General features: G+C 45.4%; 1 protein-coding gene across 5 annotated transcripts in view; it reads left to right on the forward strand.

Moving 5' to 3' along the window:
- Window positions 1-24,836, forward strand: part of EXTL3 (exostosin like glycosyltransferase 3) — a 221,763-nt gene that overhangs the window by 25,792 nt on the left and 171,135 nt on the right. Inside the window, exon 1 of one of the 5 annotated variants that reach the window (XM_077812344.1) lies at window positions 4,800-4,986. The exons of the other annotated variants lie outside the window; for them this stretch is intronic. The gene's annotated coding sequence lies outside the window, so the exon portion shown is untranslated. Of the gene's footprint in view, window positions 1-4,799; window positions 4,987-24,836 lie in introns of those variants that run through there. 5 annotated transcript variants of the gene reach the window in all.

Consider the following 24,836-nt stretch of genomic DNA (forward strand, 5'->3'; position numbering starts at 1 on the left):
GGTAAAATGGATGGAGTTGGAATACAAGAAAGGAAAGGGGGATCATCCCATCAGAAACTGCAACTCTCAATCCCAGGTTCACTTCCAGGCAGACGAGAAAGGTTCCCAGCACAAAGGTAGCTTTAGGTTTAAACAAACAAACAAAAACAATTAGCAAGATCAAAAGATTTGTTTTAGGTTAGAAAAGGTGCTAATAGGACCCCTGCACTGAATTTTAACCCCCTTTTTTTTTAGTCACTGATGGAACCCTTCACCCAATTGCATACAGTTTTGAGATGAAATCTTGTGAATACTGCTGGGTAAAGGGAATGAAACCAATAGCTGTGAAAGTGGAATGGAGTGAGAGCTGGGGATACGTCACCATGCCACTATCTTTATTAGAGAGGTGTACTTGAAATGGTGCTGATGTCCTTTCCCTATGCGTGAGGCAGATGAGCAGCAGCTCTGCACTGTGGGGGAGGTCAGAGCAGAGAGTTCCCTCCGGATGGATTGGAAGTACTGATGTCTTAATAGGGATAAAAATGATAAGAGAACTAAACCAGAGCTGCTCTTCCCTAACTGAAATGTACATAATAATCTTGGCAGAACTTAATGAAGGAAAGGAGAGATTTGCCAAGCTGCCTGCTTTTCCTGAAAGCTCACTGTTTCTTCGGGGGCTTGGGAGATCAGTTCTCCACTTCTTTTTCCTTCTCTGCTAAGTCCAGAAAGGATTGTATCAGTGAGGGAATTTCATGAGAGAGAAGCATGAACTGAGCATAGCATAGCATTGAGAGCCAGATTGTAAAATCGTTGGGGCAGGGATCACTTTTCGTTTTGTCTGTACAGCGCCTCACACAATGGGGACCTGGCCCACGACTGGGGCCCCTAGCTGTTGCGGCAATACAAATAATAAACTCCTGCCTTCTGATCCCTGCTCTGTCACATCCTCCCTCTGTGGGCTTGAGAAATCTCTCTGCCTCAGTTTCTCCTTTTGTAAAATGCTAGTAGCATCTACCTAAGTCACAGAGATGTCCTGGGGATGGATTGATTATTTTTGTAAGGCACTTTGAAGCTGCCTACCTTCACAGAGTGGGAAGAGGGGAGTTCCAAAAGCATGGTAAGTATGGAAGAATTGCTATACCAGATCATTCAATGGACTATGCTATAATCCTTGGTTTTGGACAGTCATGAACTAAACAGATTAGAGGGGAAATTTCTTCCTTCTCCAGCCAGTTAGTGGATGGCCTCTGCTTTGAAGCACTATGGATAATATCACTTATACAGGGTAAAAATGTACGTTCATATAAAGGTGTAATCCTCTTTTGGAAGCTTACTTTGAACCTCTTGTATTCATTAACTATTTGAAAAAGTTTCAGATACTGCATACAAGTTTTGCAAAGTGTATTCAAAATTTTATATGCTGTACAGTCACTGAACAACTCTTGTTTTAAAAACGGTAAGTATATTGCAAATGCTGTGGTGGATATCCTTAAGAATAGGGTAAAGGTGGTGGGAAAGAGTGAGTACAGACAAAAGGGTGTGTATGTGCCCAAGAGAGGATGTGTGGGAGTGTTCATTAGCCTGGGTGACATCTTGTCTAGGTAACTTGTAATGCTGTCATCATCTGTTGTCTTCTTTCTGGAAAATGTGATGATGTACAATTTCCGAGAACTTTTAAACCTGCAATACGTCTTCTGTCCCTTCCTCTGTGCAGCATGCTCCCCATTCGTGAGAATGAACTTCATACCACATAACCAATAGTGAGCCTTCCCCCTGGTGTAGTTGTTTACACTGGTGGAAAGTGAGTGTAAAACAGTACTATTGGCATGAATGGAGAATTTGATTTGATTGCATTTTACCACCGTTTTGCGCACATGTAAATGACTATAAAAGTGCAAGGCAGTGGAAAATTGGGCCTACCCTCTTCAGATTATACATTTTCAATGAATAATTTCTGTGTCCTGTTGTTAGGACTCCAAGAGATTTCCATTGTGTTACGGTTAGAAATTTGCTAACTGCAGTTGTCAGCCTACCCCTTTTGAACAGGTAAAACCCTAATCTTTTACAATATGATCAAGCGTCCCTTTCTGAACAGATCTGTCAATGTATATGTTCTGGGGTGAGAGATTTGATTCCAATGGGTGTGAGAGCCTTTCAAGAGACACCAAAGGTATATTCTATAATATGTAATTAATATTTAAATGCGTGAGGCCTGTAAAAAACAAAAAAAAAAAACAAAAAAAGTACTGAATCTCTGTACAGACAGGCATAACCTAGTTTTGCAAACCCTTCTTGCATAAAAGGTGGATTCCATCTTTAGTCCCCCCCTCAACATTCTGTCTCTTATTCCCCAACCCCTGTGCTCTGTTTTCGTCCTCCTGAAGGATTGCCACCTATCCTAAAATTTGCACGATTATCCTGATTTTTAATAAGGTTTACCCACAACCTGCTGTTGTGTTAAACATGACATGTCCTTATTTACAGTGTCTGTAAAGGTATGTTTAACATCATGTTAACATGACTCCTTCTGGTTGAAGCTTAACACAACCTAGCTTGCTAGTGAAGATGAGTCCAGTGGTGTGCTTTAGATCTTGAAAGTAGGGTTTGCAGACAGTCCAGGGCTGTTGCAGTGTTTTTCATTACATCCTTTTTAATGATGCAACAAGACCATCCTTCATGGGATACTGCAACATGTGATAACCTCCCCAGAAGTCTGGAACACCATTCATGATGTAGACCAGTGATGGCACATGACCATCATTTTGTAAAGTGAAGGAGTACTTGTGGCACCTTAGAGACTAACCAATTTATTTGAGCATGAGCTTTCGTGAGCTACAGTACAGTACAGCTACAGTACTGTACTGTAGCTCACGAAAGCTCATGCTCAAATAAATTGGTTAGTCTCTAAGGTGCCACAAGTACTCCTTTTCTTTTTGCGAATACAGACTAACACGGCTGTTACTCTGAAACCTGTCATTTTGTAAAGTGTTACAGAAGTGCATGGTGACTGAATGATTTAGGATAGAAATCTCAGAATGGATCCTTGTTGGTTAAGAATTGCTCCTTAACCAACTCGCCCCATTGCCGGGGGGGAAAGCCCTGAGCCTCCACACCTCCCTGGCGAGTGAGTGGCCCATGATTGATTTTTTTTTCTGTGGGTCAATGGCCCATGACAGAAAAAAGGTTTCCCACCCCAGAGCCTGCACCCCCCAGCCGGAGCCCTCACTCCTCCCTGTGCCCCAACCTCCTGCTCCAGTCCTTATCCCCCTCCTGCCCTCCAAACCCCTCAGTCCCAGCCTGGAGCACCCTCCTGCACCCCAAACCCCTCATTCCCAGCTCCAACCCAGTCTGCACCCCCAGCCAGAGCCCTCGCACCCCCCCATTCCCCAACACCCTGCCCCAGCCCAGAGCCCCCTCCCACACCCTGAACACCTAATTTCTGGCCACACCCCTGAACCTGCACCCCCAGCCCAGAGCCCATACCTCCTCCCACACCCCAACCCCCTGCCGCAGCCCAGAGCCCCCTCCTGTACTCCGAATCCCTCAGCTGCACCCCCCAGCCTGGAGCCCCCTCCTGCACCCCAAACCCCTCATCCCTGGCTCTGCCCCAGAGCGCGCACCTCCTGCCTCCCAGCTCCCTGAGCCAGCTGGGTGAAAATGAGCGAGAGTGGGGAGAGCAAGAGATGGAGGGAGGGGGGATGGAGTGAGTAGGGGTGGGGCATGGGTGTGGCATTGGAGGATGGGGGGGCAAGGGTGTTGGGTTTTGTGTGAGAAGAAAGTTGGCAACCCTTCTATGCAGTAATCATGGCACTGATGCTTTAGGTCAATGTTTGAAGGGTAAAATTGGGGGGGGTGGAAGGGAGGTTGTCCGCCTGACTATAATCCACCAGGCAGTGAGTGTGCTAAGCATCCTGGTCCGTGCCTGATCCGCAGAGTAAGTCTGTGTAGGGGCCTGGCTCTCGAGCTCAGACTATAGCAATGCGTGATGTTTAGCTCTGGAGGTCCCCGCTTCCATCCCCAGTATCAGCCCAGATGGCAGGGGGCGAGTAATAGCACCTACATGATTAGGGAATGCTAATGCCCCCCCCAGAGGAACCTGGGTGCGTGGGGGTCACTGTACGTTCCCTGGTGTTGGGTGGGAATCTCGGTTTCTCGGGCCCTGTGACGACCACACGAGAACTTAAGTCGTCGTCGTAGAAAGATTAATTTCTCTGTCCTCCCCGGGCGGGGCCTTTTAGTCCATTCATCTGCCAGGGACTGGGGCTGGCAGCGGGACAGCCCCCAGTAGAAAACGCAGGGGCTGTTGACCGGGGCAGGGGAGGGCCAGAAGCCCCCCAGCCTGGCTCCTGAGGAACCCCACGGGTGAGCCCTGGGGTGGGCAGGGGAGCAGACAGGCGGGGGGGGGTGGGAGCAGGGGCGGTGATGAGGGGGGATGGGGCTCTTGGGGGGCAGGGTCACGAGGAGGGCCGGGGGCAGTGGTGGGGGAGGGGGCAGCGTCTGGCTGTGAGGCTGGTCCCCTGGCTGGGAAGGGACTTGGGCGCCGCCACCTACTGCGGCTGCGCAGTGAGGGTATCAGCCGCCGCTGCTGCTCCTCCTGCCATCCCTCCCCCTCCACAAGGGGCTGAGGAACGCTTCGGAACTTCGACAGTTTTCGTCAGTTTCCGGAATAGACCCGCGTCCTCCTACGCGTGGGCCCCCCTGCTCTTTTCGGTATTTTCCTTCACCGCTTCGGCTACTTCCGTACGGCCTCGGCTAGTGTCGTTAATTTCCGCTCCGCGATCGGAAATGGCCGAAGACGTGTGTGATCCTGCGGTTTAGGGGAGGTGGAGGAGACCGGCCGGCTTCTTGGAACAAACCAACTGTGCCTGGACCGGGGGGGGGGAGCAGGCTCGAACGGACGGAGGCGAAGGCCGCAGCTACGGCTCCCCCCCCCGTCCGAGGGCGGCGGCGGCGGGGTGAAGCCCAGGACGGCGCCTCCCAGAGGAGGGCTGCGTGGAGACGCAGGAGGTAGGAAGGATCATACCATGTACTGGGGAGGGGGGAGGCATGCGGTGCAAAGCGACTGTGTCCTGTTAGCCTGGGATAGGAGCCGATGGGGATGGGGGGAGCCTGAGGGGCCAATGGGGGGGCAGCCAAGAGCTTGGAGATGGGTTGTCCGCCGCCGCCGAGTGGTACAGTCTTGGGGGGCGTCGTTGGAGGGCGGGGCAGCACCAGGGCCCTGCTGGGAGGGCGGGGCAATAGGGATAGGGGGGTGTGTGTGAGCGCGCGGGGGGGGGGGGGGCAAACAGCGTGATGGGGGAGGGGTGCGTGTCGGGGTCAGGGACCCTTGCAGGGGAAGGGCATGTGTGGGGGTGGGGGGGGGTCAGGGACCCTGAAGGGGGGTCACGTGGGGGGGAGGGGGTCAGGGACCCTGATGGGGTGGGTGCGTGCGTGGTGGTGGTGGAGGTGTCCAGCACCTTGATGGGGGGGTGCATGGAGGTGGGGGGGTGATCAGGGTTAGGGAGCCTGATGGACGGGGACGTGTATTGCTGTGTGTGGGGATCGGGGTCAGTGACCCTGATGGGGGGCCCGTGTATGTGGGGGGGGCAGGGGTTCAGGCTCTCATGGGTAGGAGCTGTAGTCGTACCAAGGACCTTCGTATGTGGGAGGAGAGGCAGTATCGGGCCTGGGGAACCCAATAGGGATGGGGGTCCTGCATCAGAACTAATTGGGGAGTCCTGCTGTGGAAGGGTTGGGGGCTCTGCCAGCGCTCAGGGTTCTGATGGGGGTGGGATTGAGGAGGTGGATGGACCAAGACTGTGATGTGCTTTGGGTCTTCTGTGTTTTGTGTCTCCAAGTACATCATCTCCCTGTGTGCTGGACTCAGTTATGCAGTGCACTGGTTTCTGCTGGATGGCACTCTGATTACTAGCCTTTGCTCCTTCTACTGGTGCATCCAGCTTTTGTGACTGGTACTCATAGGCATCTCCCTGTTAATTTTATAGGTTTATTTTTAAATTAAAAAAATGTGCCTATAAGAAGACAGGAACGTAGGTATTGCCAGACTGGACCAGACCTGAGATCCATGTAGTCCAATATCCTGACAGAGGCCAGTGCCAGCTGTTGCAGAGGAAGGCGTTGTTAACCTCCAGCGGGTATATGTGGGATAATCTGCCCCCAATGTTAGGTTATATTCTGAGCTCTAATAGAGATTGGTTTAAGACCTAAAACATGAGGTTTAATATCCCTTCCAGAGATTTTGTTTGCAATAACGTTTATAACTCTGGATAGTCATATTCTTGTTATCCATCTAATTGTTCAATCTCTCTCTGAAACTTGCTAAATTCTTGGTCTCGTCAATAAGTTTTGCAGTCTAATAACCTGTTATGAAAAAGTATTTCCTTTTATTGATATTGAATGTCCCCTTGCTCTTGTGTTATGAGACTGGAAGCACAAAAGCTCCTGATCTACCTTCTCTAGACCGGTTTCAGAGTAACAGCCGTGTTAGTCTGTATTCACAAAAAGAAAAGGAGTACTTGTGGCACCTTAGAGACTAACCAATTTATTTGAGCATAAGCTTTCGTGAGCTACAGAAGTGAGCTGTAGCTCACGAAAGCTTATGCTCAGATAAATTGGTTAGTCTCTAAGGTGCCATAAGTACTCCTTTTCTTCTCTAGACCGTTTCTTATATTATATGCTTTTTAGCATATCCCATCGCACATTTCCTATCTAAGGTACGTAATCCCAATCTTTTTAATTTCTCTTCATAGGAGAATTTGTCCATCCCCCTAATCCTTCTCCCTATACAAGGGCTTTAGGAGATTGTATACTTCATATTATAACATAATACCACCGGTAGTCTTGACTTAATCCATGAATCTTACTGGTGCAGTGCTCATGTGTTGCTGTTGGCTAGTTACTCTGGCCCTAACCAACTGTGGCAACTCAGATGCCTGCATAGTTGAATTGTAAGTAAGGATTGGAAATTGGCTACATCCTCAAGGTCTCAGTTGGGGAAACTGGTACCATTGGGGAAACTGCTAGCCAAGTTATGTCATCATGGAACAGCGAGACCAGGCCAAACAGCTGAGGAACAAAACCATACCTTCCAGAACTGCTTGTTTCTCTAAAATTATGACCAGAAACAACAACAAAAAAAGTGTCTTGTTTTTGTGTATGCTAAAATTCAAAGATCTGGTTAGTGCCATCTGAATCTTTTTCAACACTGCTGGTACAGTATGTACTTACATATCTCAGTAAGGTATCTCAGCTCTAAAATTTCCTTTTTGGGTAAATCTAGTAACTGTGTGTGTGTGTCAAGAGATCTAAATAACTTGCTATCCTGCATTGCTGTTGCTCTCCCATTTAAAAAAAAAATCTGTTTTAAGGACCTGATTTTGCACACCTGTACGCACATGTGAAAAAGGGTGTTTGTGTAAGCATTTACAAGACTGGGGCCTGAGACAGAATCATCAACAATATATTTTGGTTTGTGGATTTGTGTTGCAAGTCTCTTTAAGACTGTCAGGTTCTCAGGGCAGGGGCCATGGGTTTTTATACACTGTCAGTGTTTGTTCATTACTGGGTAATCATAGGCTATTTTCCCTGTTTGGTAAAATCAATATTAAATGAATGAGTCTTAACTATTCTGATACGCAAAGGCACAAAAATGCGGGATGTTGTATTTACAAAGTATTTCTGAGTGGGAGTAGTGGTTAATTTATCTTGGTATTAAATCTGCTGGAGGAGGAAATTTAGAGTGCTCCTCTTTTTTTTTTTTTAAACACTGATAAAGAGTTTGACAGTCCCATCACTACATGCAGCTTTATCAGTATTCAGTTAAGGCTCTGCTGTGTCTCTCCTCTTCCGTTCTTCACGCCAAGAGCTAGAGTTTACATCGGTTCAGCTCAGTGTTAGAGAGCCTGGAACTGGGGTAATTGACTGCCTTGAGTTCAGCAGAGAACAGCCAAATTCTTCTGGCAGCTGAACTATTGTGCAAAACGGTCCTTGATTTGAACTTCCCAATATCTCATTGCAAAAGAGATGTTCAAAATAATTTTCTGAAACAGCCTAACTTTGGAAGGGGAAGAATGTTAACAATTTTTGTTTTGCACGTGGGAGTCTGTGTCGTAGAGGTGGAGTGGAAGAACCAAATGCACAAGCTAAAGGGAAACAGAGTGATCTCTTGAGTTGTCTTGACCCACAGGGCTCATTCACACAACAAAAAATAAAAAGGAAGGAGTGTCTTTGAGCTACTAAAATGGGGTGGGGAATGGGAGTTTTGCTATTGCTGGAATTCTTTTAAGTATGACTCTCCAGGACAGTGAAGACAATGAATTGAATGTTGGGCAATGAGGCCTTTGCTTGGCAAGCTCTAGGGGCAGCAGCAGCATGGGTGGAAATGCAGTTCAGGGACCATGCTACCTCCCACCCCAACCTGACCCTTTCAGGCTCAGGGAACCAGTGATATCATCAGACTCTGCATTTCACAACTTTGAGCCTTTTACTCTTTGCTAATTGTCTGTCTGTTCCTTTCCCAAGTGCTCTCTGGTGCCAGTCTCATTCTATTCTATATAGATTCTTATACCATGGTTACCATTGTAGCGTTTGAGCCCTGTCTCCTTGCTCTTGATGCCCACCACCATCTTTCTGCATTCCCTTACTCATAATAACAGGTAATCATCAAGTGATCCTTCCCCTATCGCCCATTCCCAGCTTCTGGCATCCCTTGTCCCATCCCTGCCCATCTTGGGTAATAGCCATTGGTGGACCTTGTTATGGTCTTGGCCTTCACAACATCCTCTAGCAAAGAGTCCCACAGGCTCACTGTGTGTTGTGTGAAGAAATACTTCCTTTTGCTTGTTTTAAACCTGCTGCCTGTTAATTTCATTTGGTGATCCCTAGTTCTTCTGTTATGAGAAGGAGTAAATAACACTTCCTTATTTACTTTCTTCACATCAGCCATGATTTTATAAACCTCTATCATCTCCCCCCTTAGTCATCTCTTTTCCGAGATGAAAAATCCCAGTTTTATTAATCTCTCCTCATATGGAAGCAGTTCCATCCCCCTAATCATTTTTGTTGCCCTTTTCTGAACGTTTTCCAATTCTAATATCTCTTTTGAGATGGGGCGACCAGATCTGCATGCAGTATTCAAGATATGGGTGTACCATGGATTTATATAGAGGCAATATGATACTTTCTGTCTTATTATCTATCCCTTTCCTAATGATTCCCAACATTCTGTTTGCTTTTTTGGCTGCTGCTGCACACTGAGTGGATGTTTTCAGAGAGCTATCCACAATGATTCCAAGATCTCATTCTTGAGTGATAACAGCTAATTTAGACCCCATCATTTTATATGTATAGTTGGGATAGTGCTTTCCAATGTGCATTACTTTGCATTTATCAATATTTGAATTTCACCTGCCATTTTGTTGCCCACCCACGTACTTTTGTGAGATCCCTTTGTAACTCTTCACAGCCTACTTTGGACTTAACTCGTTTGAGTGGTTTTGTATCATCTGCAAATTTTGCCACCTCACTGTTCACCCGTTTTTCAAGATTATTTATTAATATGTTGAATAGTACTGGTCCCACCACTGGCAATACCACTATTTACCTCTCTCCATTCTGAAAACTTACCATTTATTCCTACCCTTTGTTTCCTATTTTTAACCAGTTACTGATACAGGAGAGAACCTTCCCTCTTATCCCATGACAGTTTCCTTTGCTTATGAGCTTTGGTGAGGGACCTTACCAAAGGCTTTCTGAAAATCTAATTACACTATATCCACTGGATCACCCTTGTCCACATGCTTGTTGACCCCTAAAAGAATTCTAGTAGATGTGTTTGGACAGATCCTTATAGGATGGGGTGCTGACCCTGACTGGAGTCTTTGGGTGCTACTGTGATGTAAATGAATTGCAGGACAGTTGCATGTAATTTGCTTTCTGGGTATATTTTACACTTGCTTATTTGACTGGGAAAGCAACATACATGCATGCACACATGCAGTCCTTTCTAAATGTTGAAGAGCACATAGTGTTTAGTTGTGATTTTATACTGCTGTTTCATGGTGGTTGCCATGATTGAGTTTGGCTTTTGCAGCTCAGCTTCACGCTGCTGCTTGTCACACAAATGAGTTAGATGTTGTTTGGAAAACAGGTGCAAAGCCAATGAGTTCTGGGGTTTGTTAGGATGGGTAAAAGCAGCAGCATGTACAGCTCTGCTGCTTACAGATAATCAATCCCCAAACTGTGTAGGAATAAAAAGCGCTGAGTGCTGGCTGACCAGGTAAACTGATGTTATTTCACAGCAGACACGGTGCCAATTGCGAAGTGCAAATTGAAATCCCATTTTGATAAATTGTTGCTATTAGTTAATTGAAGTCTGTTGCCAGCCAGAGAGGTTTAGTGGCCTGACTAATCTATTGCAAATGGATTTACCTCTGAAAATGTTGAAGGGATATTGAGTAGTTTAAGCCTAATATTTGACTTGCTTTCAAATTGCTATAATTTTGTAGGGAATGTCCTATAGATTCCAATATCTCAATTTTTAAAATCCAACACTTATTTGAGAACAAAGTTTAAAATATCCAGTATTTATATAACATCTGCCTAGATGTTGTGCTCCCTCTGCTGGCTTTTGCAGCTAACTGTTGATAAGGTGCCACAAGTACTCCTTTTCTTTTTGTAGATAACCAGCAATCCCAATTCTCAGAGTTGTACTGACATGATCAATAAGTCCACAAAGTGAAACTGACCTCTCTCTCCTACTGGTTAAAGCTGAGTGAAATACAGTGTTTCCCTGCCCTTTATTACTGTTAAGAAAGCAGCATTGCTAGTCAGTTGTGGCCCTTTGGTCTTCCATGGAACAATTATATTTCATAATAAGTACAGAGTTTTTATTCTGAACTGTCTGTTTCACATATATCCCCGGAACCCTTCCTGGTGGTTTTGGTCTTGGATGTGCTAGCAGTACAGGTAGCCTGCAGTTCATTTCAATGCATATATCGTTTTGTTTCCTCAGGTGCTTGCTCTGACCTGATCCTGTAGGACAGACTCTCTTCTCATTATGTATTTGCCTGTCTATGTGCTCTACCAGTTGATTTATGCCATTTGGAAGTTATGTGGTCTTCTCAAATATATGCCAATAAAACCATCATCTATTAATCAATTTTTAGGACAGTTATCTCTGCCAAAATGTCCAAAAGTGTGCTCTAAACTTGGGGCCCAATTTGAGAGACCTGGGCCTGATTTTAAGAAGTGTTGAGCATCCACAAGTCGCAGTCAAATTGGTGAAAGATACAGGTTTGGTATTGTGCTTCGTGGACTGGAGCCCTCTGTTTCAGTGCAGAATAAAAACAGTATGAGTAATGGCAAGTCTAGCTTCCATCCCACTTTCTCATTAGTATGCCCCAGTTATGAACTGGAAGACACACCCCCATACGTCAGAAGTACAATCAATGGAATGAAACAGAGCACAAGAGAGGCTTTTGTGTATATTACTCCTGGGGGAATTCTCCGCAGGTTTTTTTTTTAAAATCTGTGCACAATATTTTAAAATTCTGCCAAATTCTGCATATTTTATGTGTCATAATAATACAATATACTCTCTCCAGTTTCAATTATTTTGGTAATTTATTTCAAAATACCTGTCAACAAGTATGTCAACAATACAGACAACAGCAAAAAACATTTCCCCAGGAGTAGAGAGTTCAAGGAACCCCTATAACAGCCCAGTTTAAGTTGGGGGGTACTGGAGGGGGCTGTGAAGGCCCCCAGAGCCCAAACACCTGTACTCCCAGAGCCCAGCTGTGGGGCACCCTCCAGCCCAGACCCCAGCATCCTCCTTCCCCACAGAGCCCAGCCGTGGGGACCCCCGCCACCACAGAGCCCAGGCGTTGGGCAGCACCCAGCCCACACACCAGCACCCCCAGATCTTTTACTCCCCACAACTTCTTTACTGTCCCGCCGGGGGACGTGGTATAGTGTGGCCGTGCCCTTCCTCATCCTTTCACATATCTGGCTGGGTCTCCCAGACCCTCTCCCTTCCCTGGGAGAATGAGGATCAAAGACATCAAAGACTGTGCAGTTTTGAGCCCAGCCAGGCTGGGTGCTCTGCTCACTGCAAGCTGGGCTCTGCAGGGTCCAGCGGCCCACAGTGGCGGCCAGAAATTCTGCGGGGAAAGCAGGGAATTCTGCATCTTGCAGTGGTGCAGAATACCCCCAGGAGTAGTATATGCCTTCGCTCCAGTGTATAAATGTTAGACAGGAGTGTTTTGAAATAAAACCTATTTACCTTTCTCTCTGGTGTTGACCTTTGGGCCTGGTAGAATTGCAGAGCTATTGCATGTGGGTATTTAATTACTATCTGAGCTTATTTGGTGGGAACTGATGTTGGGCATTTCTGCTGTCTTACCTGTTGTGTGCCATATGCACTATGAGGGAGTGGAGTGGAAACTGCTGACTAGCAGGTGAACTCTGGAAAATGTTAGCTAACAAAAGAAAACGAACCCTATAGCCTAAAAGCACTAAGACAGCCAGTAAACTGATGGAGCTTGAGAGCCAAGAGCCCTCCTTAAAGCATATAAAGAGTTGTTGTTGATGTGAAAGCACTGGTGTTTTCGTGTCCATCTGCTGAAAGTAGGTGTGATAGGCATGGGAATTTCCTGCAGTAATCTTGGAAAACCGTATTGAAGTTAAGTTTAAGTATCTTTGGCGTCCATTGTATTAAATGCAAAGGTTACGTGTTATTGTGAGCCTGGATGATCAAACGACTGTACTGAACAATGTTGCAGACAAGAATGGTCTTTTGGGACAATATGTGTAAAGTAGGTTTCCTGAGGAATCTATGGGAGGAGGTGAATGCAAATTCCCCACCCCTGATTATGCAAAACCCCAACCTTTTGAAGCTATGCTCTGAGGAGGAGACCATTATCTGCTGATGATCAGTTCAGGGAATCTGAACATCAAAGGCGCAACATGTAATAAAGGAAAGACTTGGGGGGTGCTAGTTATGATATGAGGCTATTACGAACTTATAACCACAGAAAAACCCTTCAGTGGGGTATGAAAGACTGACTCCTATCAGAGCCCTTGTTGGAGTTGGGATGATCTCAGGTAAGCTTATTAGCGTGCGTGTAGGTTCTTTTATCACTGTTAATATGTTTTCTCTGTAATGCTTTGGCCTTAAAAATAAATGTGCTTGCTTATCAAGAGCTATGTGTTAACTTATAACTGCTGGTAATTACAGCTGTGTATAGCCTTCAAAGAGAATGTAAAATGCAGACACCGGCCTATTTGGGCATTCTGGTTTGCTGGGAATATCACAGTGTAAGCAGGGAACTGTGCAGCTTGGAAAAACCCCAGTCAGGACAGGAAGGAGAGATGTGTCCCTCTACCCAGCAGAGGTGGTAATTGAGAAGCCTGGAGTGGGTGCTCTTGAGGGACCACAGAGGGGGAATACATGGACATCAATGTTCCCTCCAATTTTTGACAGGCCATGTGTGCAAAAAAATTTCTGTGCAAATTGTGCTTCTGTGCAAATTTTTGTGTGTGCGGCGCTTCGCCGTGTGCGCGGGGTTTAGGATCTGTGTGCACAAACAGTGATGGGCAGTTGCCTTGAACTATGTCAGTAGGCTCCTACCACTCCCTCTAGGCCAGAGGTGGGCAAACTATGGCCCACGGGACTATCCTGCCCGGCTTCTGAGCTCCCGGCTGGGGAGGCTCGCCCCCGGCTCCTCCCCCACAGCCTCAGCGCTCTGGCCCGACACTCCTGCGAGCGGTGTGGCTGGCTCTGGCATGGTAAGGGGGTGGGGGGGTCCCAAGGGGCAGACAGGGAGCAGGGGGCGGTTGGATGGGCGGAGGTTTTTTGGGGGGGGCGGTCAGGGAATGGGTCGGGGGGGGGCTGAATAGTGCATGGGAGTCCCGGGGGGCCTGTCAGGGGGCAAGGGTGTGGATAGGGGTTGGGGCAGTCAGGGGACAAGGAGCGGGGGGGTTGGATGGGTCAGGCGTCTGGGAGGGCAGTCAGGGGACAGGGAGCGGTTGGATGGGGCGGAGGTTTTGGGGGTGGTGGTCAGGGGATGGGGAATGGGGGGGTTGGTTAAGTGTGGGAGTCCCAGGGGGCCTGTCGGGGGTGTGCATAGGGGTCGGGGCAGTCAGGGGACAGGGAGAAGGGGGCAGTCGGATAGGGGGTGGGGTCCCAGGGGGGCAGTTAGGGGCGGGGGTCCTGGGAGGGGGCGGTCAGGGGACAAGGAGCGGGGGGGTTGGCTGGGTCAGGGATTCTGAGGGGGGCTGTCGGGGGCGGGAAGTGGGAGGGGGTAGATAGGGGGTGGGGGCCAGGCTGTTTGGGGAGGCACAGCCTTCCTTACCCGGCCCTCCATATAGTTTTGCAATGCCAGTGTGGCCCTCGGGCCAGAAAGTTTGCCCACCCCTGCTCTAGGCATATATAGAAGTAATTAACAGGTAAGAAACTACTTTTGCCCAGCTTCTGAAAAAAATGTAACACCGGTTTGAACGCTGGATTTGTTCATGGTTCCCACTGAGGAATAGGGTGGCCAGCCGCATGATGTAGTGCAGTAGAGAGAGCCAATTGACTGGGAAGGCTGACTTCCAGAACGCAGTAATGTGCTACAGTGATCTGGGCCAACGTTATTTTCCAATATTAATGAAGATAGTGGTCCCCTGTGCAACCATGAAAAAAAGCCATCTATTATTTAGGACAAGTAGTTATTCATTTCCTTAGGCACCTCTTCTGGCAAGCCTTGGGAGCTTGTAAATGCATCACCCCCTCACAACTTGTGTATCTGAATCTTAATGTAGGGACTGAGGACTATCCAGCTATCGGAAAACCAGCCAGAGAGAATGGCAACTTTCCAGTGCAAATAATTATTGGGGTAGCTGACAGTTGGCTTTTCAGAAACCTTTTCCCAATAGTTCCCAACAGTTCATCAAGAAACAACAAAAAACGTGGAAGAAAATAAGAATGGTCTGCCAGGTGATGCAGGAAAGAAATCGTAGTTTATCAAATAGCACCAGCGATGTAATAAAATGGATGATGAGGAGGAACAGACTAGGGGACAGTGTGTAGGAATGTTGTCTAGTGAGCACTAGGATTTGACATGCTCAAATACAGGGGTTCTCAAACTGGGGGTTGCGAGCTGTCTGCCTCTATCCCAAATCCTGCTTCACCTCCAGCATTTATAATGGTGGTAAATATATTTACAAGTGTTTTTAATTGATAAGGGGGGGTCGCACTCAGAGGCTTGCTATGTGAAAGGGGTCACCAGTAGAAAACTTTGAGAACCACTGCTCAGATACAATTTCAGTCTGTCACTGACATTCTGTGTAACCTTTGGCAAGTTGTCTGAAAATTCTGCTTTCGATGAATGTGTAAAGAGGGTATCATGCCTCTTTATTTTACAGGAGAGCTTGGAGTTTAGTCAATGTTTGTAAAGTGCTTTCAGATCCTTGGATGACACGCCAAGTTTACATGCATATTATTAATAACTTGAAAATTATTAGAAATAATATTTAACACACACTAATTGTTTCCTCTGTTGCACTTGGGTACTTATTACTTGTGTCTAAGGTCTCTTGGCTCTCTATTTTTAGTTAATGGCCCTGAGAAACAGTACCAAATCCCTGTGTGGAGGTGTTTGGAAAGGACAGTTGTATTTAGAATTGAAATCTAGTTGGAGGTGATGGGTAGCTGAAAGCTTTTCACTAAAGGCTCAAACTTTTATGCTCTTCAGGCACAGTAGCAAACTCTTTAGCCCTGCTATAGATATTAATAGTACCTTACCTGATCGATTGATCTTGATTAGGAAAGTCCTATTTTAATCATGTTGTCTAACTTCTTCTTCCCCATGATATAGCAAATATTTTTATGATGGAAGATAACTGTTTTTAATTGGTTAGCATGAGCATGCATTTCATGTAGCAACTTTTAGGCAAATAAGCCCCAAAAGAGCTTCCAAAATTAATTATTATGTAAAGTGTGATTCTGCTCTGACTTCCCTCCAAATACAATCCAGTTGATCCAGAGTGGGAAACACAAGATATATGTCAAAGCAGAATCATAATTCTATCTTGATATGCACCTTGTGATCAATATTACACACATGGACACAGAGAAATCCTTTTGGTCACCACTGGAAGTGCCCATCTCTCGTGTAATAAGTGGGAACTATTGGACAAATTCCACAGATAATGCAGTTTGTATAGACAGAAGTAAAGTGAACTTCCTCTGTTAAAACTGATTTGAAGCAAGGGTTCGTGGGTGGCTGGTTATTATGTTAAGGCTTTGTTGCCGGCACAGAGTGCCCGAGGCAAGCAACAGCTGGGTTCGTTGCCCAGTGTGCCTAGTGTAGTGCCCAGTGTCACCAACAGCTTTATTGTGTGTGTATTTTTGTTTGGCAGTGCCTTGTGAAGAGGGAGCTTTGTATCCCTCTATGGTACCTACATACACTCATATATTCCCCATTTCCTTTATCTTAGAGATATAGGAAGTCTGTGGTGGAGCAGGGAATTGAACTTGCATTTCCTAGGTTAGTTCCCTAAGTACGGAACCATCCTTCCTCTGTGAATAATTAGAACTTGGCTTTCATAGTTCATGAATTGACAGTGGAAAAATTAGCTTTATCTTAACATTGGAAAGAGTTGACGTGTTCCAGTCCTCCTCCCATTTAAGTCAGTCCCAGTGCTGGTGTTAATCTCAATGGGAGCAAGAAGGAGTGCCTATTTAGGTATGTGGTGGTGCTTCTAAAGGCAGTTTTCTTTCAGCAACAGAGTGGTAATTTAGCAGGGCTGTGGAGCTCAGTACATCTGACTTTTCACAAAGAATGGATAAAAGTGGTTTGTCATTCTGTACAATGATGAAGGGTGCCAGAAAGCAGGACACTGTCATTCTGTTCCGCAGTCACATGCTTCTGTATAAAACCGAGGTTTGTACTCTTGTGGCTAGACAAGCATAGTTCCCATTAATGTGAACTGGAGTTAGCACAAAAAGGAGAAAATACCCATTTTGAAGACTGTTCATCTATTTGACAATAAGATGTCTCAAAAGTATCTGCTATTGGTGCAAATCTTCTGAGGCTTGTCCACTTGTTTTATTGCAAGACTCTATTCTGAGACCCTTTCACATGAGTTCTTCTGTTTTGAGCTATGAAATTAGTAATCTCCATTATTTCCCATTTATGGAAAGGAATGTCTTCATTCCAGCCCAAGTTTAATTGCAGACTAGATCTGTTTTGAGAACTGCATGGAATATGTTTCTTAATTTAGGTGGCAAATTCAGACATCTCTTTATACACATTGGGGAGGCGGGTGGGAAGTTTGGGAGTTCAGTTAATTTCAAACACATTGTGCACTTTTTCATGCTCGGTATTTATCTATTCCATGTGTTCCAGGTACTCCGATCTAAATTGTTTGTCTAGTAATGTGAGCTTTGGAATTCTGATACTGCTCACTACTTACAACTAACATTAAAAAAAAAAAATCAAGGAGTATTATTTTTACTTTCAGATTTTGCTTTCTATTCGTTGTTTGCAATGAGTCATTGCAATCTTGAAGTGGAAGTCTGTTTACTTACCATTCTTTGCTTGGCTTTCCTTCCAGAGTTCAGCTCCTAATACTCTTCACAAAGAATAGAATTGAAACATTTAAAAAAAAAAAAAAAAGCACCTGTGGGCTGTTCCTTTGCTAACAATATGTATTGTATTATAGCTCTTCTGTTAGCAAAGTTATAGTTACATTTAAATTGGGACTTTGATAGACTCCTAACTCTCCAGAACATTCTCTTCTGGGGGCTGAAACTTTTCTTGGTCTCATTTTGGAGGGGAATTTTCAGAAAGTTTGAGGGAAAATTCTCATCTTGTATATTTTTTTAATCACTCAAAAATACCTTTCCCTATGTCCCCACTTAAAAATATTATGTATGTGAATAGCCCTTACTGGGAAGTTAGACCTTGGCTTGGCTTGGCAAATTACTTACAAATCAAAGAGTTAAGCTGAAAAACCATTTCTGAGCATGCTTAGTGGCCATCTTCTAAGGGTTAAGCAAAGCCTAGCGAAATCCCATTCCTTGGTGACTGTGCAGTACACAGGGTTACAGCCAGGTTGGGGTGATGTGCAGGAGGGAGGTTAAACACGCGTAGCACATTATAACAAAATCGCATTTGTCTCTGCCGCTGCTGTCTTAGTCTGTTTCTGTGTCGGATATGCTCGCAGTGAGCTCACTAGTTGCACTGCCAGTGTGAACGCCACGCTTTTGCTGCAGTAAAGTGGTTTCTCCTTTGCCATCTCTGAAAACTGCTTCTTACAGGCCGTTGTGTATTCTTTTCCCTCTCCTCTCGCTCCAAAATTTGGCTTACTGGTTTTTCTCTTTTTGCACCAGGCTTTTTTGAGTGGAATTGGAGCTTTTATTTAGCAACCACAGTCTCTCTCCAAGTGCTTCCTCATTGGCTGTTGCTTGTAGGAGCACTTTAGAGGGCTGCTTATTCCTGTTCCCAAGTCCCACATGCAGCATTGACCTAGTAACCCCTCCCCCTCTTGTCAGCATCTGGGGAATTTTCCAAGTAGGATGACTGGGCTTTAGCAGTCTTTGCCAGCCAGTCTGCCTGCCTGCTATTTCTGGAGCCAGTCATTATTTAGGCCTTCCAGGACAACTTCTCAGACAAACAAAAGGGGCAGAAATGTTCACAGTACCCCGGGACTCATCAGATTACCTGAGTGTCCAAGTGGGGGCTCTCACATCGTTGCTCCCATCACATGCATCAACTTCCTGGGGGCTGCGGATTGTCAGAAACACAGTCTCTTCCTGCAGATCCATTGGAAGGCCACCATAGAAAGCAACAAAAGCGCCATGGCTGCTTTCTTGAGCCGCCAGTGCAGAATGAAAGCAGGAGCTCTGAAGACGGAGGATTTGGTCATGCCTAGAGAAATAAGGCAGCACAGTCAGAACCGCACCTCTTCAAGGGAAGACTAACTGGCCAAGTGCCAGTAGCAGAATGGGAACTCAGAAAATCTTTTAGAGTAGTGTTTCTGGTCTGCAAGGATACTCCAGGGGCCCTGGGCCCTGCTGATCAACTCCTCCCCCTCCCTACCAGCACCTCCTGCATGCCAGGAGGTGCTGGGAGGCAGGGGGAGGAGCAGGGACGGGGCACGCTGAGGGGAGGGAGTGGAATAGTGTCCGGGGGCCCCGCTGATCAACTCCTTCCCCTCCCTCCCAGTGCCTCCTGCATACCTTGGAACAGCTGTTCCCCAGAATGCAGGAGGGAGAGGGAGGAGGTATGCTTGGGGGAGGTGCGGAAAGAGGCAGGGAAGATGAAAGGCAGGGGTGGGAAGAGGAAGGGTGGGGCCTGGGGCTGAGTGGGGGGGCAGGGGAGGGGATCCGCAAAAAAATTTAAATCAAAATGGGGGTCCTTGGGTTGCTAAAGTTTGAGAACTGCTGTTTGAGGATCATGTTTCAGATGGCTCCTTCCCCAAGTTAACATTCACAACCAGGCCTAATAGGACAGACTCAGGTTTTTGCTTTCGGCACTGGTTTAGACTTGCAGATTCTGGGGCCACTGTTATCATCTAGTCTGACTTCCTGTATAACGTAGGCTAGAGAACTTCCCCCAAATAATTCTTTTTGAATCCACAAGTGTGGAACGTGGCTGCCTTCTTGTTACCCTGGATGATCTTTCAGGAATCCACCTTTACTTCATTCACTTTGATAAGAAAAGTGGGCAGAAAATTCAGTGGGGACCAACCATCAGTCTTTCTGAAGACTCTCCACTGGCTGCAGAGACTCTAGATCCCCCAGTCAGAATAGATGTTGCAGTTTAGTCCATGAGTAATCCCAGTTATCTTAGTACTCCTTCACCAAGGGTCCTCTCTCTCAACTAGAAACTCACCACCTACAACGTGAATAGCTGTACTTTAAGAGATCCATCTACCACTGAGATATGCTGGATTTCTGGCTAAACTCCAGAAAAACTTCCACCACTTAAATTCACAAAGCAGCTTGGAAGTCTTGGTGCTCATGGTGCTCCTACAAAGACTTCACTTCCTCATTCTGTTGAGTCGGTTGGGATGAGTGATCTTTCTAAGAGTTTGTCAAGGGGCCCCACAGCCTGGGGACTGGGGGGGTTCTTTTATGTAGTTGGTACAAATCTCAGTACATATTTTGCTCCCAGTTACATTCAGTGAAACATCTAATTTTTTTTTTTTTAGGGCTGTCATCGCAGGTAACTCATGATTAACTCAAAAAAATTAATCATGATTAAAAAATTAATCGCGATTAATCGCACTTATAACAAATGAATACCAATTGAAATTTATTAAATATTTTTTATTTATTAAATATGTCTTTCTAAATTTTCAATATTGATTTCAGTTATAACACAGTATGCAAAGTGCACAATGCTCACTTTATATTATTATTTTTGATTACAAATATTTGCACTGTAAAAATGATAAGGGAAATAGTACTTTTCAGTTCACCTCATAAAGTACTGTAGTGCAATCTCTTTATTGTGAAAGTGTAATTTACAAATGCAGATTTGTTTTGCTTACATAACTGCAGTTATGTTACAAAACAGTGTAAAACTTTACAGCCTACAAGTCCACTCAGTCCTACTTCTTATTCTGCCAATCGCTAAGACAAACAAGTTTGTTTACATTGATGGGAGATACTACTGCCTGCTTCTTATTACAATGTCACCTGAAAGTGAGAACAGGCGTTCGCATGGCACTTTTGTAACTGGTGTTGGAAGGTATTTACATGCCAAATATGCTAAACATTCTTATGCCCCTTCATGCTTCGGCCACCATTCCAGAGGACTTGCTTCCATGCTGATGATGCTCGTTAGAAAAATAATGTGTCAATTAAATTTGTGACTGTATTCCTTGGGAGGAGAATTGTATGTCTCCTGCTCTGTTTTACCGGCATTCTGCCATATATTTCATGTTATAACAGTCTCGGATGATGACCCAGCACATGTTGTTCATTTTAAGAACACTGTCACAGCAGATTTGACAAAATATAAAGAAGGTACCGAAGTGAGATTTCTAAAAATAGCTACAGCACTCTACCCAATGTTTAAGAATCTGAAGTGCTGTCCAAAATCTGAGAGGGACGAGGTGTGGAGCATGCTTTTAGAAGTCTTAAAAGAGCAACATTCTGATGTGGAAACTACAGACCCCGAACCACCAACAAAAAAGAAAATCCACCTTCTGCTGGTGGCATCTGGCTCGGATGATGAACATGAACATGCATCAGTCTGCTCTGCTTTGGATCGTTATCAAGCAGAACCCATCATCAGCATGGGGACACGTCCTCTGGAATGGTGGTTGAAGCATGAAGGGACATTGGAATCTTTAGCTCATCTGGCACGTAAATAACTTGTAGCTGGCGTTGCAATAGTGCTCTGTGAACGCCTGTTCTCACTTTCAGGTGACATTGTAAACAAGAATTAAGCAGCATTATCTCCTGCAAATTGTAACCAACCTTGTTTGTCTGAGTGGTTGGCTGACCAAGAAGTAGGACTGAGTGTAATAAAAAATATAAAGTGGGTACTGTACACTTTGTATTCTGTATTGTAATTGAAATTAATATATTTGAAAATGTAGTAAACATCCAAAAATATTTAAAATAAATGGTATTCTATTGTTTAACAGCAAAAAAGAAAAATTAAATCTTACAGTTGACTTTCACCTGGGTGTGTGTTTTTACTTTATTCACACCTCTCCTACTCTGTCTCATTTCCTTCCTTCGTTGGGCGGATGTTTGTTCCTCACTTGATACTTCCTAGCAGTAACTGGCCAGAGTAGCAGATTCCTGTGTCTGCAAAGTGTAAAATTAGTTTCTTTCCTTATCATTTTGGTTTTTCATACTAGGGATTTCACTGCTCTGGGCAGCCCCACCCTGTGCTAATATTTTATATCTGCCAACACAAGTATATTTAACAGGGTTGTGTTTGGAAGAGAGAGATTTGAGTTCACGTTTTTTGCTTTTGGGCCTGCATGTATGTGTATTTCACTGACCTGTTACCCAGCCGTTAGTTTTTGGTTTTAGTGATATTTCCTGTCGCTCATGTAGGCAGTGCCATCAGGCAGTATGTGTGTGTGAGAACTGGCAATGCATTGAGGAGGGAGTGGGTGGTATTCAGAAACCTTAGTAGCTGCCTCTGATCATTGAGACCAGACAGGATACCCAACAGTAATTGGGGAGAACAGCAGATCGTTATTATGAAAAACCAAAATTGCAGTTAAGGGAACTGGTTTTACTTTAAAACTTTTTTTTTAATTTTAATTTGGCCTAACTTTGAGTGTCCCCTTGTGAGAGCTGATCCACAATTTGGGATAACCCATTTCTTTGTATATTTGTGATGATATTAACTAACTTGGCACTGTGCTGTGATTCACATGGCTCTTACTCCTTTTGATTGTATTGGCAGAAAACGTTAAAGAGACCGTTGAGATGACACTGCACTCAGTATGGAGATGCTGCTCTTGAAAACAATCACTTTGGGAGCTCTCGCTTCACAGCTATGATATAACTGTCTCTCAGCATCTATCTCCTCTGAGGGTGCCTTTGTTTTAAACAACTGGATTGAAGACGCTGTTAAAAAAAATGCATGGATGGGGCCTGAAAAGCTGTCCTCTGAGGGTATTTATGGCAAAAAGGAGGAGGGGAGTGGGGGATGGTCAGGGTTGCCACTGCTTTCAAGGACCACTTCAGAAGTTTGATTGAGTGGGTCAGTGTCCAGACAACGATGAAAAATAGGTTAGAGTAATGGGTCACTCTCCATTTATGATGTAGTTAAGACTAATCTGACATCTTTATCCGTCACTGTCTGCTGTTTTCAACTTTATCCTCTTTGGTCGTGTCTGTGCTCGGCTTTTGTTTCTCAAAATATCCCAACTTTCTGCTAGCTCCAGTGTGGCAATGGAAATGTTAGACAATGCCACTTAGTTTTGTTCTCATCCCTTTGTTGTCCAGATCTGATCTGAACGGAGTGGTTAAAGGGTGGTAGCTGGAGCTCCTACCTTTGCTTGCATGGGTGGAGCTGCACCTCAGCGAGAGACGATGGGACATGCTGAGAAACACAAGGGTAGTGTAGATACAGCTCTTTTGCTTCATTTTCTTTAGTAGTCCTGCAACTCCGAATCAGCTATAGGGTTGGACCTTGAGCATTAGTAGTGTCACATTGCTGGCTGCAATGCTCACAGGAACGCTAGCAGATGATCATGAAGCTCAACAAGTCTGGAGATGGAGCTAACAACATCAGTAGATCTTTCCCGTGTGCCCCTCTGTCTAAGGCTATATCCAGACCTCATTTGGTGACAGATGGTCTCCAATGAAGGAGAAATCCCTGATTATAAGGCAGCCAGAGTTTGTGCAAAAAACCCAACACACTGTACCCAGCTGTCTCCCAGAGTTTTCTAAACCAAACACCCTCTGGTAAACTTACTTCCCTGGTGTAATCCACAAGGCTGAAATAAATTCTAGTATGTAGTAAAGATTAAATATTTTCCAGATATTAATTTAAATAGTCAATGGAATGTGCTGTCATTCCATAATTTTATCATGTAATGACATTGGCAGTCTAATCCCAATTGGGAGGCAGGTGAAATTAGGACATCGCCTTAACTTCTGGTGAGGAGAGGAAGAAAGAACTTGGAAACACGATATAGGGGCACTAGATGTAAAGGCTTATGTGGAAAGATGCGGGGGTGGGGAGAGCATTTGTAAATACAATATTTTATGGTGAAAACCCCAAATACCTTTATAATATGGAATCTTGGGACTAAATTGAAAAGAGAAATTGGGACATTCTTTTTTTTTTTTTTTTTTTTTTTTTACAATTCTCTTACTAGGAATGTAGCTACACTCTTTATAATTAAATATTTCAGGCTGTAACATAAGGCAAGCACCAGAGATTCCTCCTTCCCACCCATTTGTCTTGTGGTAGCACCCTGAGGCCTCAAACCTGTTTGAGGCCCCTTACTGCTAGATGCAGTACCCATGAACGTTTTAAACTCTGTAGTACAGGGATTGTCTATATCTGAATAGGCAAGACCGACAAAGGGCGAGAGAAGGGAGGCATTATTCCTGTTTTACAGATGGGGAAACTGAGGCACACGGAGAGCAAAATGACTTGCCTGAGGAATTTATCATGCAGGAAGTCTGCTGAAGAACCACAAATTAAACCCAGATCTCCTGAGTCCGTCTGTTGCTTTAAGCACAAGATCATCCTTTTTAGTCCTGTTGTAAAATGGTTATCCAAAAAGGAAGCAGTCTGGCTATCCCAAGTTGCTGGCATGTACTGATAGGGCAAACGAATGTCCCATTGGAACCTGTTGGCTCCATTATGTTTCCTAGCTCCATATACCCATTGGGGCAAAAATGGAAGAGAAGAATCTAGAAAAGGGGTGGCCAACCTGAGCCTGAGAAGGAGCCTGAACATTGGTAAATTCTTTGCCAAAGAGCCACAGTAATACATCAGCAGCACCCCCATCAGCTCTCCCACCCCCAGTGTCTCCCACCCGCCAGCAACACCGCCGATCAGCACCTAACCCTCCATCCCTCCGCCGCCCGCCCGCCACGATCAGCTGTTTTGTGGTGTGCAGGAGGCTTGCGGGGTGGGGGGGAAGGAGGAGGAGCAAGGGCGCAGCAGACTCAGGGTAAGGGGCCAGGGCCTTGAGGGAAGGAGTGGAGTGGGGCTGGGGCCTAGGGCAGAGCCAGGAGTTGAGCCGTGAGCACCCCCAGGCACATTGGAAAGGTGGCACCTGTAGCTGCACCCCCGGAGTCGGCACCTATGCAAGGAGCCGCATATTAACTTCTGAAGAGTTGCATGTGGCTCTGGAGCCATAGGTTGGCCACC

This window comes from Eretmochelys imbricata, chromosome 3 (genome assembly GCF_965152235.1).
Source record: "Eretmochelys imbricata isolate rEreImb1 chromosome 3, rEreImb1.hap1, whole genome shotgun sequence".
In the NCBI taxonomy this organism is placed as follows: domain Eukaryota; kingdom Metazoa; phylum Chordata; order Testudines; family Cheloniidae; genus Eretmochelys; species Eretmochelys imbricata.